General features: G+C 45.0%; 1 protein-coding gene across 1 annotated transcript in view; it reads right to left on the bottom strand.

Moving 5' to 3' along the window:
* Window positions 1-14227, bottom strand: part of LOC103182495 (MAPK activated protein kinase 2) — a 58975-nt gene that overhangs the window by 36834 nt on the left and 7914 nt on the right. The window lies entirely within an intron of this gene.

Below are 14227 nucleotides of genomic sequence, written 5' to 3'. Positions count from 1 at the left end.
CTCTCACAGAAGATTGAATGTAAGAATGATTCCCTTCTCCCCACCCACCCAGTATCTGAATTTAAATTTTCCCACCCTTCCCCCAATTATTCAAATTAGAACACATTCCGAGGAGTGGGCATCATCTTATGCGACAGGACACACGTCCTTTTTGTTTTCCCCCGTACAAATTTGTACAGTTCTTGTCGTGTCTGCCTGGCTTCCTCAGTGAAAGGAAAAAGTGACTTAAAAAACATGCGTGTTTATTAAGAGTTGTGGGGGAATCTGTGTAATGGGGACAACAATATTTTCAGGGGCTTGTTATTAAGTGCAGGCTCATACATTACACTACTTTGGTCAGCCCTGATGTATTGAGCCAGCTGTCTTCCCTGGTCCTTTTCTTTGTGTGTTGTGAGAGTCAGAGAGAGGGGCGACATAAAAACAGCAGAGGAACTCCTCAATACTGCTTTGAATATCAATCAGTCCTTAGCCCCCAACTCCGCTAAACCCTCAACCTTTCCGACGCGCAGCAGATGTGGCTGCATTCAGCTTCTCGAGGGCGCGGAACAAAAGGAGCTTTAGGGGCACACAGAGGGTGAGCGAAGTCCTGTGTCTGAGAAAGAGGGTCCACCTGCTCCTCCTCAAAACCAGAGGGATTACATCAGTCGCCCTCGCGCTTCGCTGACACCACTGGAAGAAAGACGATCATGAAAATACCAACTCCCCACCACCCTAACAAATATCTGCCCACCCCCCACCCCCAAAAGGTTTGAAATCCACTTACGTGAAACAGGTCAGGGCAGTTAGCTGCTTACTAAAGCTCGCAGTCGTTTGACCTTCAGACTCAATCTGTCCCTGTGCTTTCAGTCCAAAGACAACAGCAGGTTCCTTGTACCAACAACTCAATTGTGAGAAATATATACATCAGGTGTGGGTTCTGTTGAACGCAGCCCCCATCACTCCTCACCCCCACCCCCGAGGTAACTTTGCCAGGACCTCAATGCAGTATGAAACTCCTGTCGGCTCAAATGGACTCACATTACTCTAAGCCGACATCATACAGATACTGTACGATGGGGATTAGGAAAGTTTAAAATCCTCATACAGTCGGGTCCCGTTACAGTGCAGTGGTTTGTGTCCATGACACAAGACATCCCCTCCCACTGTGATCATGTGCTATTGTATAGTCATATACATATACTCGTGACATAGCCGATGACATGAGATCATCTCTGCATGCCCGCTATGTCACCATCAGAAGCCGGAGGTATTCTGTACTGCCACTATACAAATACACAGTCACGGCACTGAACACATAAAATTGCGTGAAGCACTTTGAGAGGCTATCATACTAATAATCCTTGCATTTGATACAGCGCCTAATCACATCGTCGAAACCTCTCAAGGCGCTTCACAGCATATGTTGTAAAATGGATGGACTGTTAAGGCAATTAATGATAAACTAATTTATTAATCTGACAATACACCAAGGCACTAAGTGTTCACAATCATACAGACGCAATGAATTAATTTAATTGCATCGGTTGACGTGTTTAGACGCTAAGCCGGATGCACAAATTAAAGTACTAATTATGCCGAGGCTCCACTGATTATCCCCACTGGCCCAGAGTAGCGGTTTACTGAAGTTAGAACTGCACTCACTGCATCGAGAGGAACATAGAGGAGCAAAGACCAGAGAGAGAGAAAAGCAACTGAATCTCCAGTGTTAGTGAGATGAGCTCTTGAGAATGACTGGATGAAACTAGGGCTCTTCAGCCTCAGATTGAGGCAGACATCTCAGAAGGGGATCTTACAGTGAGATACAAGACACTTAACAGGGAAGGGATAGAGAATCCAGAGCAAACATTTCTCCCTGTATTTTTTGACCGCTGATACGCCAAGGCACTGTGTGTCTATATTCTCAGTGGTATAGACGCATTCCTTCACACGGAGCGTGATTGCAGGCTAGGTCTGCTTACCAAGTGCCACCGAGACCACAAAGCTGAACCAATTTAAGAAATAAGTAGACGCTGTCACGGGAAAGACGGTAGTGCGGGTTTTCTGGAAGGACAAGTTCAAATAGGCTATAATAATAGTAATAATAGTCATACTTGCATTTGATACAGCGCCTTATCACATCTAAAGTGTCTTCTTCACCCAAACCCCTCTTGTGATCTTCCGTCGACATGAATGAGTACCACTGTAAATGGGTCTGTAATGTCAGGATTCCCCCACCTTCTCACTCGCTCCGCCCTCACCCCGACCAGAGATTAGCTTCACCACAATGTGGCCTCATCTGCATTTATACCCACGCCCCGACATTGTCTCGGGCATGGGTGTAATCCGAGGTCACGTGAGGTGTTTGGAACCAGGCGCGAATGCACGGAATTCGACTGATTTACTTGAAAAAGAGTCATTTCATAACCGGCTAGACATCAGGATCAGTGCCACCCTCTCCAGCCAAGGAAGGAGTTAGTTTGTTTTATAAATTCGTGAGCCTTGAGCTCACTCGTCAAGCAAAGCCAACTTGGCCTGGAGTTTTATTAAGCGCAACCTCTTATTGTAATCCAATTCTGCACTTGAGACATTGCATGGCAGGCAGTCAGTGGTGAGGTACTGTAAATTCCTACGGGATATTATTTAATCCTGAGCCAAGAAACAGTGGTACAGGAACTCGAGATAAGTGGTGGATTAAACATGGGAGATATGACACACACAGGAGACAGAGAGGCTGCATACCAACTCCAATTCAATTGAGAGCAGTTTGTTCCGAATGAGAAACATGATTTATAATGATTTTAACAAATCAGAAGTTCTGGTTTTAAATCTACACGGCTTCTCAAAGGGATCAGGCCAATGCACGGTGCTGCGCATCAGGAAGGGCTCACTTAATACAAAGACACTTAAGATTAAGGAAACATTATGTCTCATGCACAGTTATACTGCTGTGCACAATTGGCTGCCGTGTTTCACCCACAAAATAGTCAATTCATTTTACAGTATATTCCTTGAAGCACTTTGAGACGTCTCAAAGACGTGATAAGGGATATACCAAATGCGAGGATTATTATATACGGTCAAGGCTTCCCTTGATGATGTTTAGTAGTGTTATGATCCAACAAGACACCATAAAGATCTAGAGAGATCACAGTATTGATCCCTGATCTCTGCCCATTGGTTTAGGTGATGAGTTAGAGATACATATAAATTTAAAAATATAAATAAATGCAGCCGGGATACTGACAGCAGAATGACTTAAGTGTTAGTGACAAGTTAAGCCAGTGTTGAGTTATCGGGAGTTTGCTGTATTTCTTTTACCCAATAAACATGCAAGGAGTTTTCTCTGGTCTTGTAAGGGCTTCTGTAGGATTGTTGGCCAGGCCAATATGAGAGACTCCCTTCTCTTTCCACACAGTCCTGTGACGTCTCTCACATCCTTGGGGATGTTGGGTGTTTCGCTTGAAGGACGGCCTCTCTTAACCGTGAAACGTGAAGATCAGGGCGAAACCTTGGGCAAGTTTCCTTACTCCACACAGAGCCTAATAATAATCCCTCCAAAAAAAAAAAAAAACAATAATAAATTGGTCATTTTCATTCTACGACTGTTTGTGGGACATTGCTGTGCGCAATTGGCTGCCGCGTTCGCCCACAAATATACAGTCAATTCACTTTACAGTGTGTTCTGTGAAGCGCTTTGGGATGTCCTCCTGACATGAAAAGCGCTATATCAAATGCAAGGATTATTATTATTATTATTAAGCCCTGGTCCAGGCATCTCACTGGAGTCAGCATAGACCAATCTCAACATGGGGATTCTAGGGCACGCACAAACCTAGATCCTTTCTGACCCAGACTCAAGAGCCAAGTGAAACCTCTTATGTGGGTTAAGACCACCGCTCCCTCTGCTCAGTGAGCAGAGGATCTGCTCCATGTCCCCCGCCTGGCCTATCCCACCATTGGCAGTCAGGCCTTCAGCCTTTTTGTCCCCACCTTCTGGAACTCCATCCCAGAGGTCCTTCGCCCGCCACCCACCCTCCCTCCCTGGCCTCTATCCCCCTCCCTCCCTGCCCTCCAGTCCTCCTGATCCCAACTCCCAGCACGGGTCCAAATTCTTGACTGTCCCATGCCTTGAGACGTCCTCTGGATGTGAGAGGCGCGGCGTGAATGTAATTTATTCTTAAATTGTGGGTTAAATTTCTGAGAACTCCAGCCACATCTTTCCAGGAGCATCCTGCTAAAAAAGAAAGTTTCAGGAGGAAACTTTCAAACAGTTTAAATTGCGAGTCCACGTGACTCTGTGGAACCACTTATAAAAGTTTTAAAAAGTACAAAGCAGTTTATTTTTAAATGAAGGAATAAGCTGGATTTCAAACAGGGAAAGGACTTAGGACAAATCCATCCGGTCAGAATGGAAACTCCCCCCCCCCCACCCCTTCGTGTTTAAGAGTATCCAAACCAGAAAATTCCAGGCATCCCACTTACACATGGAAATTCCAGAGATAGATTGCTGGAATGGAATGCGCATTCTCTCTCTCCCTGGAGGGACGCATACCGCTTACCTAATTCCAGAAAGTATTAGGCGCAGGTTGGCAAGAGCCAAGGCTTGGGGACCCCAGAGCTTGAGTTTGCGGTAACTGCTGGAGTCTAACCACCTAATACCGTATAGCTTGCCATCCTGGAACAAAAAATGCCTCTAATCTCATGCCTTTCACCAATGCTACACTTTGTATATACTAGTTCTTGGCTCTTAAAAATACTTTTGTATCTACACGTTTGAGGGGAAATTCCACCTGGGTCTCGATTTACCCTATTTATACGGCACTTTTGTTTAAAGAGCATCAGCTGAGTGTTTTGCTGGCACGACTCACAGTCGAGAGGACCCAGTTTCAATTCCCTGGAGTCAGCACAGGGAAGGACAAAACCTGGTTGTTAGTAGATTGGTGGATCGGTTTCCGGTGGATTCATCCGTTNAAAAAAACTGGGTCGTTCAATTTTTTTGTGGGACACTGCTGTGCGCAATTGGCTGCCGCATTTCGCCCACAAAAATACTCAATTTACTTCACAATATGTTCTGTGAAGCGTTTTCAGAAGTCCCATCGACATGATAGGGCATGATATCAAATGCAAGGATTATTAGAATTTGGCAAAGTGTCAAACTCAATCTTAAGTTCAAAGTTGATTTTCAAGAGTTTCTTAAGGGAAAGGACAGAAATCTCTCTCAAAGTTAAGGTCGTATTCAAGAAATTGCTAAATTCCACGCAGATGGAATTTACTCTTTTTGAATAATTAATATAAAAATGATAACATTTTCATAATTGAATATGGAATAGAATTGAGGGGCTAAACGGCCCACTATTATAATAGTACATCTCTTTCTATATAAATTGCCCCCCCCTACCCAATTCAATTTATTCCCAGCCTGAATTAACACGGGTGGGGGGGGGGGAAATGCTTTCATATTACCAAATACTTGAACAGAAAAGTGGCATAAGGATTTCACCGCAGTTTCCTTGTGTATATTAACATACCATTTTATTAAAAACAGATTCTTCACATCACAGGAACAGATTGTTCCCCGACAATAGACGGGAGTTCAGAGATTTTTCCATCGCCTTTGCCCAAATTCTGGAGAGGAATAAAGTTCACAGAAACCCAGGCAATGGGAGGACACGATAGGACTTAAAAGGGTTAAGTCACATGTAGATTATTGTTCCAGCACTTCATTGGGTCACGTCAGGTCTTTTAAAAGCAACACCTTGTATGTACCCACCAGCCTTCGCATGGGATAATGTCTCGGGAGCGCTTCAGAAGGACGGAGGTCAGGGAGAAAGGTAGGGGGGGAAGAGGAGAAGTGGGGGGGGGGAGAGAATCCCATTTCCCCAACTTGTCTCCACACCTCTTAATACCCTCACTTCGAAAAAATATAAACATTGTGAGAGATTCTGCCAAGATAAAGCAGTGAAAAAAGTTGCACCAGACCTTTTCCTTAACCATCTCCACAGTTGTGTTCCGTGATCACCGGTACAAGTGGCAGATCTCTGTCTCTATTGGAAAAAAAACAGCGCTGACCTGGGATGTGAGGAGGAGCACTTCACACCCAGAGAACTTCCTGGGGAATACCGATAATTGTTCTTTTTTTAAAAAAAAGTCACTTTGAAAACCTCGCATCAGCTCTCAGCTGTTTAAGGATGTTCCCTCCTATTTGTACAATATTGAGAGAAGTGTCTTTCTGGGTGGGAATGTCAATGGGGTCTGTGATGGTAACAAGAAAGAGAAAAATGAACTAGACAAGGGGGCATAATCCAGAACGAAGGGGGGGGATAATCTTAAAATTAGAGCTAGGCCATTTAGGAGTGAAATTAGTAGACGATTTTTCACCCAAAGGGAAGTGGAAATCTGGAACTCTCTCCCACGAAAGCCTGTGGATGTTGGATCCATTCAAATTTTCAAGACTGAGGTGGATCGATATAAGTTAGGTCAGCGTATTAAGGGATATGGGGCAAGGGCAGTTAATTGGACTTGAGGTACATGATCTAATAGAATGGCAGAACAGGCTCGAGGGGCTGAAGGGCCTACACCTGTTTCTATGACAGAGATGTGAAATGGCCAGAGAGACTTGAAATATTTAATTGATATTGTAGATCGTCAGCAAACTCCTGATAACTCGACCCTGGCTTAACTTGTCTCTCCCACTTAAGTCATCATGCTGTCAATATCCTGGCCGCACTTATTTAGGTATCTATACATGTACTAACTCGCCGGTCCCGATAATTCGTCACTGAACCCTTAATCCCTTGGAGTGACTAGTTATCAGGAGTTTGCTGTATATAAGTACATCATGGCTTTCAAATTGGAGTTGGTACTTTAGTGTTTAAAAGATTACTATAACAATTGACCCCACCCACCCCACAATAGACCGCCGCAGATTAGATTAAGTAAAACAGAACAATGAAGCAAACCATCCAGTTGAGCTGCGATCAGTTCAGTGGTTACAGAGCAGGAGCACTCACCCCAGCTCAATGTTTTAATAATAATAATCCTTGCATTTGACAGAATGCCTGATCACATCGTTGATACGTCTCGAAGCGCTTCACACAACATACTTACTGTAAAGTGAATGGACTGTGTATTTTGTTGGCGAATCGCGACAGCCAATTACACACAGCAATGCCCAGACAATTCCATTACAATAACTGCGGGCGGGTGAAGTGGGGAGAGATGAAAAAAAAAACAGTGAACTCACTGATTCTTCATCCAAATTACCCAAGGCAGGAGGCAGCTTGTAAACGGGCCAAGAAAAAAAACATTTCCCATCTTATGAAAGGAGGATGTCACTGCCAAAGGGGCAATCAATATTTTTACTGAAAGTCACTCCGCTACTGTTTGACGTGCTCCCACTCAAATCACTTTCCGGCTGAATCACTTGATGGGAATATTTTACGCAGATTAAGAAAAAAAAGTTTGCATCCAACCCACCCACTCTGGCCAGCCTTTCACTCCAGTGCGTATATATATATATATATATATAAACACACACAAAAAGCAAACTCATTGTTGCTGAATGTCTGTTAAAATTAACTGTCTGAGTAGCTTTGTACAACTTTATACAAAGAGAATGAATTGGGAGTATTGCAGAGGATTTCAGTGGACAATTTAACTGCTTTGTGGATATTGAATAGGACACGGCATCTGTTGCTGATAATTTATTTAAACCTCACTGCCTTTATAGATAGTTTATTTCCTGCGTTAGTACCTGGGCAAGGTGCACACACACACACACACACACAGCCCCAGAAACACAGTAGGTTTCATTACGTCATTTGGGATATTTATAACTATGGGTATTAAACACTTGGAAAGTAAGGCTTTTGAAGATCTGCCACAATTTAATAAACTGGAGGAACAGCAGTCTCGACAAGCTTTGTGGTCTCTATTCCTAAAGTCCCTCACTTGCAGGAAAGAATGGACAGTTTACTCAATAATAATGATGCTTACTGTAGTATATATAGCATCTGCAATGTCGCAATGCCTGTTTTTCACAGGGGAATTCAGTCGAGTGCAGTGACTGTTTTTAGGTAAACATGGCAGCCATTTTAGCATAATTCAAGGTCCCACAAAAATTACCTGTTTTCTCGGCTCATCCGAAATCCTAAAATAAAAGAACCATCTTTATCTCAGAACGAGGCTATTTAGAGACTTAATCCACCTCTCTGCTCTTTCACTGCCCCCCTCAAGGATTCTGGCTCGGGGTATAAGTAGACGGCTGCTCTCAAACCTGAGAAGACTTGCTCTCAATTACATTCTGGATCACCTTGCTAGGAAGAGAGTCAGCAACCCTGAACTGGTTCTGCCTCCTCACACAGCAACTTTCACTCGGTGTCTCCCACAGAGGAATGCAAAGAAAGAAAATCAGAACCACTGTCGGAGAACACAGTTAGAACATCTCAAACACGCTCTCCATGAGGCCTTCTGAATAAGAATCATAGAAAGGAGATTTTCGTTGTGTCAACAAGCACTAGACCTGGGGAGGCAACTCCGAACGGTCTGTTTGTCCACAGACAGCTGTAAGCTTTATGTTTGTCGGCTTCACAATTAATTCACTGCACACCAGCCCCTGCAGTACAGTATAAAGAAAGCAGTCAGAATCGCATCTCATCCTCAGTTCAGCACCTGTGACAATACAGCGCTCTGCTTCCTAGTTTTCCTCCAGCCCCACCCCACATACTGGACTTGAGCATCAACCCAGAAAAGCCCCAGTCAATAGCCCAATACAACAACAACAACTTGCATTTATGTAGCACCCCTCACACAGGATAGCGTCCCAGAGAGCTTTACAATTTGGCACACGCTCGCGATACAAAGCGCCTTTAATTGATCGTTCCCCCCCCCCCCCCCCCCCCCCCGACAATGGGATGACCGTCCTGGGTAACTGTGCGGGTGCCATCGAGTGGAAAAGAAAAGTTTGCCAATTTTTTTTCTCAAATCCCACAAGGAAGCTTCCCCTTTAAACAGTTTGGCAGGTTGCCACCCTCGGATTCACAGCAGCAGTCTCTGGCAACTTGTTCTCTCGAGTTGCTAACCTCGCCCTGCAGTAAACAATTAGGCTTTATTATAAAGGATGGCAGCAGTGAACTAATTAAAAAATATCAGAAGGATCGTTTTACACAACTCAATCGACATTCCCTGAGCCAGTTCATTTCTGCTAAATTGGTGCTCAGGCAGTTAGTTACCCATTCGGCACAAGCGTCCTATTGTACTGCAGCTGAAGTCTCCTGTCAGCGAGCTGTCCATCACTGGGTGAGTGAGGCTGAATTGATTCAGAGAATTATAGCACCTATCTATCTCCCTTCCACATCACCAGCCCTGTCTTCAAAGCGAATAGGAAGATGGTGTCAGGCTGGCTCAGTCGGTACCGTTCCAGCCTCCGAGCCAGAAGGTTGTGGGTTCAAGCCTCGTGTCAGGACTTAGAATTGCATAGTCTAGGCTGACACTCCAATGCGGTGCTGGGGGTGGGAGGGTGGGGAGTCTTGGGTGTTGCTTTGTCAGAGGTGCCGTCCTTCGGATGAAACGTTAAAAGATCCCGTGGCGCTATTCGAAAAGAGAAGGGAGTCTTTCTCTCTCCCAGTGTCCTGGCCAACAAATCCCCCCCCCCCAATAAAAATTGGTCAACCACCCCATGGCTGTTTGGGGGACAGAGCTGTGTACAAACTGGCTGCCATGTTTTGCCCACAAAATGCAGTCATTCCACTTTACCACATATCCTGTGAATCGCCTGAGACGTCTCAGCGACGTAATAAGCCGCTATATCAAACGCAAGCATTATTATACGTCACAAATGTACTGTTAATCTACTTGCATCCAAAAGCAAACGGGACATTTCCGTTCCTCTTTCAATCCCCCTGTCCCCCTGCTCCTGACCTGAGCCCCAAACCCCAAAAAAGCAGCAACTCCGAATGTAATGGGAGTCACGCCTTAGGTTACAAATGTGAAACACTCATTCAATCATCCTCTCCACCCATAATAGACAGCAGATATAACCTTGTAAGTCACTGCTTTGATTCCTCCCATAACCTGATGGTGAATCACAATGATCGAGACTCTCTTGCTCTCTCCTCCTTTCTCCCCAACCCTCACCCCCAACAAATGACGTAAACAGAACACAGAATTCCACCTCCAGAAGGATGGAAGGCGATAACCCTTACATTCATCCTTCCTCACGGTCAAATTAAGTGTGCAAAAGTGTCCGTATCGTGCCGAAAAGCTGTAGGGAGAGCATCAAAAGTCCTACAATCTCAGGGTTCAAAAAGCATCAACAAATCATTGCAGTGTCACCAATCTCGGACGCCTGAAATTTGTAACAACCTTGTCTTGTAGGCTCAGCCATCTGTTGTGCTCCAGGGTCAATAAAAGCAGACGTCTAAGCTGAACATTCAGCTCAGTGGGTAGCGCTCTCGCCTCTGGGTCGGAAGGTTGTGGGTTCAAGCCCCCACGTCGGGACTTTGAGATCGCAGTCCAGGCTGACGCTCCAGGCTGACATGCTGGGGGGGGGGGCTGTAGTGTCGGAGGTGCCGCCCTCTGGATGCAAGGTGAAACCAAGCACTTAGGAGGCACTTAAAGATCCTGAGACACTATTTAATTAACATCAACAGGCTCTGTATTTGATATTGCCCCTTACGTTTCACCCACATAATACACAATCCACTTTACAGTACATTTTGTGAAGCGCTTTCAGATGTCTCAACAATATGATAAATCACTATAATCAAATGCAAGAGATTATTATTATTATTATTAAGTGCCTTTCACATCGAGAGGACGTTTAAAAGGGCTTTACAGGATTTACCATAAAGTGTAGACGGCATCGTGCAGGCCGACACATTTAAAAAAGAGAAGGGAGTTTCTCCCAGTGTCCCTGGTCTATAATCCTCCAGTAAAACTGGTTTATTCCCTTCACGATCAAGCGCTGGACCTTTTCTGCGTGCAAAACAGCTTCAGCAATTTGCCTCCAAGCACAGACGTTGCACGCGGCTGTTATAACGTGCTTCGAGACGGCGATATCAAGTCTTCGTCTGCTCATTGACTTACTGATTTAAAAACGCCTCCGATTAAAGCCCCGAGTAAGAGTCTGGAACTCATCAGAGCACAGCTCAGGAAGGGAAGGGGATATTTTTCAAGTTGCTCACACGACCCACGTGCTGTTTGAACTGGGACACACGCAGGTCAATCCAGTGAAGCCATTTGAGACGTCTCGACGACGTGATGAGGCGTTGTATTGAATGCAAGGATTAAGCTTATAATTATGATTAAACAGGAGGGAAGAGGCCTTTTAAATTCGATTGCACGTTTTCAACAAACGGAACACAAGTCAGCAAGCAACTGGCGATGGGAGATGGAAATCTCTCTCCCTCTCGCTCTCTCCCTCTCACACACAGCAAACCTGACTTGCTGTCAGCTGACAAGTCACTTCATGTCCTGCTTTGCTCCGCACTCGCTCACTGGGCTGTGATACAAGCGCTGCAGACATGTTGCACGTTGCTCAGAGCAATGAATCATCTCAGCCACAGCGACTGCACAACCGACACAGGCGCAGGGACCTCGGGAAAGGACAGAAAAAATATGTTGCATTGAATCATAAGGTTCAGAGATGACATTTTGATACTAAGTGAGTCCACTTTCAAGGTGACTCCCTCGGTTCTCTAAACTCACAATTTTTCGATGATTGCGGTTCGAGAGGGTGGGGGTTATTTGAAGATTAAACTTTAAATGCAGACGCCAAAGGAAAACTGGGTAGTGTGTGCGTGTGTGTGTTTGTGTGTGTCATCGCGGGCCTGTTAACCCCATATTTGCCACACTCTGGGCAAGCGCTACCGTCAAGACAGGTTTAGGCATCTCAGTGCATTTTAATTCAATGGTTCAGTCCCAAAAACTGAATTCGCAAGAGACATACTGAGGGAGAACTTGCATTTACGCAGCATCCTTTACAGGGGATAATGTCTTGGAGTGCTTCCCGATAACAGAGTCGGATGCCATAAAGAGAGAGGTGGGAATTAGTGCGGTCAATAAAGTAGGTTTTAACAATACTAATTAATCTTTACATTTGATATAGCGCCTTATTACGTCCTTGAGACATATCAAACCGCATCGCAGAATATATTGTAAAGTGGATTGATGGTTTATTTTGTGGGTGAAACGCGGCAGCCAGTTGCGCACAGCAAAGTCCCAAAGCACGTTTTAAGGTGTGATTTGGAAACGGATCGAGAGGGCTGGACAGAGGGAGTTCAAGAGGTTAGGGATGTGGTGACTGAAAGCTCAGCAACTGATGGTGGTACAGAGGGGAGAGGAAGAAGATCTCCTCTCTCTAGAACACTGCCCCATCACTCCCCCGTCATCTTCCCATCACAGTCAGATTCAAGCCGTTGCTGAAAGTAGTACATCATCCCAGCCTCAACCACCCTTCTGGGCAAGTCCTCTGAGTCATTTGTTATTTACATTGTGCGTCATACAATACTTTCTGTAGTGTCATGACATTATCCTTAATACCCCTGAACCTGCGTCTTATTGTTCTGTGCCTCGGAGTATCTTAAGAGCATTGTTTGGAGCTTGTTTGTTTTTCTTGTTCAGCCGGGGGTCTGACACGCGCGGAAACCCATCACCCTGCTTAAGAGTCTCCAAACCAAGCTGAGAAGTCCATGCCGCCCACCGACATGTGGAAATTCCAGAGATAAGTTGGTGGAATGGAGTGCGCACTCTCTCCCGTGGAGGGACTGTTCCTGCTTATCCAACTGTTGGCCAGGACATTAATTAAACGCTAACAGTACCCCCAACACGTAATGTGGGATCGCCAAGCCTTGGCTCTTCCCAACCCGGGCCTAAACTCTCCGGCAACTGGGTATTCTATCAGGGAGAGAGTACGCACTCCGGAACACAACAAAAACCATAGATACTGTGCGCAGAATTCCCTGTAGGTTGGTTTGGAGACTCTGAAGCACGGAGATTGGTTTCCACGTGAGTCAGACACATGGCTGACGCAAAACAATGATCTGCCCGCCCACGGTTTACCCGCGGACACAGCAAACCCAGGTTTCCCTTTGGGATTTCCCCACTCTTCCACATTCCCCGATTGAAGGCAGCCATCAGTGACGGAGACGGGCAGCAGAGCTTTGTATGCGACAGGCTCCCCTGGGGAGACCGTGGGAGCAGAAAGCGTTGTTTCTTTCAGAAGCAAATTAGACACATTCCTTTTTGGAAATAATATCGTGGGATGCAGGATATAGTTTGGGACATGACATGTGCAAGCGGTTGCCAAGATGGCGCGAGGCGAAATGGATGGACCTTGGCCTTCTTTCGTCGAGCAAATTCTTAACAGTCTTATCTTCTTAGAAGCTGAAATAGGCAGACGCTCACACAGCCAGAGATTGTCGGAGAGTAGCGGCTAATCTTTCATACGCAATAGTAAGGCCCATCAAGGTCGTATTTTTAAACTCCCCAAAAAGTAAAACGGTGTTTTTTTTTTAATTATTCGGTGTCTATTTTGATAGCACCTTTCCCCCACAACATACAGTCACTTCACTTTACAGTATATTCTGTGAACTATATATAACAAGATACACACACACTCCCTGTGTACTTTGAGATGTCTCAATGATGTGATAAGGCGTTATATCAAATGCAAATTATTATTATAATAATTATAGAGTTTGGGGCTGCACGAAACACTGCATGAAAAGTCTCAGGACTTATGCTCTTGCCACACGCCAAGGTTTCTCTCCCGTGGCAGCAAGTTTGCAGCATTTGAAGAAACAAATGCAAGTATTTTATATAAGAACAATGGGGCGGACTGAGTTTTACAAGGGAAGAAACGCTCGCTTGAATCCTAGCAGACAGACTTTGCAAACAATGAGTCCGCAAACAAACAATATTTGACAAGATTTCATGGTTTGAATGAACAGCTTGAGAGAGATAGGCCGTTACAAAGTACACAGGGGATGTGCGGGTGCATATATCTCGTTTCATATGGTTCTTTTCAACCTTCACAGGGAGAGAGGGCGGGAATTTTCTCTCCTAAAACCGGTTGCAACTTTGTACGTTTACAACAACGATCAGTAATCTATGTGAAAGTATACAGACGGAACTGACACTCGAATGAATTGATAGTGACAGCGTATTTGATGGCCGCCTGAAGGCTCCTTTAGGGCTTGTTAATGACGGAAAACAAAGGAACACTTGTCAGTCAGTCCGTGATTGCAGA

The sequence above is a fragment of the Callorhinchus milii genome, unplaced genomic scaffold (genome assembly GCF_018977255.1).
Source record: "Callorhinchus milii isolate IMCB2004 unplaced genomic scaffold, IMCB_Cmil_1.0 Scaffold19, whole genome shotgun sequence".
Taxonomy (NCBI): Eukaryota; Metazoa; Chordata; class Chondrichthyes; order Chimaeriformes; family Callorhinchidae; genus Callorhinchus; species Callorhinchus milii.
This window is presented reverse-complemented; position numbering and strand designations above follow the sequence as displayed.